Raw genomic sequence first — 2,544 nt, forward strand, 5'->3', positions numbered from 1 at the left:
CCCCCCCCCTCCTCACCGAACCCGCCCTGCAATCTCTCAGCTAGACAGATCTGTATTTGGCGGGCCAAGGAAATAATTGCAATTAGTTTTGCATCATTCTGAATATTACAGGCATATTTGTCAGCTACAGTGTATAAAACAAGTTATTGAGTCACGATTAAACTTTTTGTAAGTCATTCAAAACATAAAATCAAATCTTAACTTTTTAAAAATTCTTTCTCAAGCCTATTTTTTTGAACCCTTATTATATCTCTATACTCCTTTACATTCTTTAACTTCATCATGTAGAATTCTGATAATACTTCGTCAAAATATCCTTTCCTTGCTCCCATATCCCATACAGAACCCGTGGGAATATAATAGTAAAAATAGCGACGAATATTGGCCTACATGTATTATATACATACTAAACAAGGCCTAAGGCAGTGGCACAGTATGAGCCCTCCAGTGCTTGTCAATCAATGCCTATTCTACTCTAGGACAAGGTTCTAATGCAAGTAAAGTTATTTCAGAGGAGTACGCATCTTTTGTACTGTAGTGTACTGTCTCTCGGCTGTAATGTAAACACAACATTTCCTACCCCGTCTTACCTGGCTTTAACCTTTTTTATACTCTCCACAGCTAAGCATTAATGGAAATGCATAAATATATTCTTCTATCAGGCAGTCGTAGATATCATGCACATTTCTCATATTAATTTATTGATAAATCCATGAATTACTAAATTACGGAGGCACTAAAGTATTGGGAAAAATATGTTGTTTAATGGACTATCTGAATAACAATGAAAACGTCGATTTAAATTTCGAAAGATCGAGATGAATTCTGCCAATTTCCTTCCATGTTTCTGCTGCAAACATCTGCAAATCCAGAAAAAAAGGATGTGATATTTACTCGGAACAAGGTTTTAAGGGTCCGGTATCGATGTAAATCGGAGATAGAAATTAAAATCAAATTATAATATCGCTCATTTGATCAAATTAAAGTTTTACATTTTAAATTAAATCTACTTAAATTTTGTAAAGAGTCCCTTTCATACTAACGATGAATAGTAATGACTCAACGAACCTTTCTTAGCTAATAGTGCTAGCTATTTGCAAATAAAGGAAAAAATAGAGATAGATTGCTAAACGTGAAGGAACAAAAAAATAGGACAGGGATATTTAATGTAAAAGAACCTTAATTCCTTGAGTAGTAAAAAAAAACTTGATGTTTCTAGATGACTGTTAACTGTACAATGTTAAATTTGGTTTGGAATTCAAATAATTATCGGGAAAACTTTTTACGAATTTTTCTCCAATATTTAAATATGATGGTAATTAGTGGAATTTTTCGTCAATATTTAATATGATGGTAATTAGTGGAATTTTTCGAATATATTTAAATATGATGGTAATTAGTGGAATTTTTCTCCAATATTTAATATGATGGTAATTAGTGGAATTTTTCTCCAATATTTAAATATGATGGTAATTAGAGGAATTTTTCTCCAATATTTAAATATGATGGTAATTAGTGGAATTTTTCTCCAATATTTAAATATGATAATAATTAGAGGAATAAATTAGGAAATTAAGTGATTGTGGGATATGTTCTACATAATTAATTCTAAAATCATTTTATATTCTATAATTTAATGTGCATGCACTTCAAGATTTTCTAAAGTTATTAAAATTAAAATAAATGTATACCTCTTAAGAGTCTAGGTAAAAGATGTGAGCTGAAAGCGGGAGCTGAAATAGTTCACTCCTTCACTCTAACACGGTCCACTTACAACTAATCTGATCTTGGCGTCCCGAGCGTTCATCTCACCAATGCGTCCCGGGCATTCATCTCATCAGAGCAGTCTAATCTATAAACCTAGATATGTCTAGCCTTTTACAGATTACCGTGTACTATACTAAGGTATTTACAACTTACAGTAGTCTAGTATCTAATACAACGTGTCTAATATCTAGTGTCTACCACACCGTGTCTATAATATCTAGTGTGCAGTACCACGTATCTAATATATCTTGGGTCTATTATCTAGTGTCTAGTACCGCGTGTTTTATATATAGTGTCTAGTATCTAGAATCTATTTTCTTGTATCTAGCATCTAGTATCTAATATCTAGTATCTAATACCACGTGTTTTATATCTAGTGTCTTGTGGCTAGTGTCTAGTGTCTTGTCTCTATAGTATTTAGTGTCTACTGTCTAGTGTCTAGTATCTAGTGTCTAGTGTCTAGTGTCTAGTGTCTAGTGTCTAGTGTCTAGTGTCTAGTGTCTAGTGTCTAGTGTCTAGTGTCTAGTGTCTAGTGTCTAGTGTCTAGTGTCTAGTGTCTAGTGTCTAGTGTCTAGTGTCTAGTATCTAGTGTTTAGTATCTAGTGTCTAGTATCTAGTGTCTAATTTCTAGCATCTATTGCCTAGTTTCCAGTTTCTAGTGTCAAGTATGTAGTGTCTAGTGTCTAGTATCTAGTATCTAGTATCTAGTGTCTAGTGTCTAGTGTCTAGTATCTAGTATCTAGTGTCTAGTATCTAGTATCTAGTGTCTAGTGTCTA

The 2,544-nt window shown here is 33.1% G+C and overlaps 1 protein-coding gene across 1 annotated transcript in view; it reads right to left on the reverse strand.

Moving 5' to 3' along the window:
* LOC111709359 (vegetative cell wall protein gp1) overlaps positions 1–1,792 on the reverse strand; it is an 18,463-nt gene extending 16,671 nt beyond the window's left edge. Inside the window, exon 1 of the mRNA XM_023483003.1 lies at positions 1,692–1,792. The gene's annotated coding sequence lies outside the window, so the exon portion shown is untranslated. The remainder of the gene's footprint in view (positions 1–1,691) is intronic.
* Positions 1,793–2,544: the final 752 nt, after the last annotated feature.

Source organism: Eurytemora carolleeae, unplaced genomic scaffold (assembly GCF_000591075.1).
Source record: "Eurytemora carolleeae unplaced genomic scaffold, Eaff_2.0 scaffold957, whole genome shotgun sequence".
NCBI lineage: Eukaryota > Metazoa > Arthropoda > Copepoda > Calanoida > Temoridae > Eurytemora > Eurytemora carolleeae.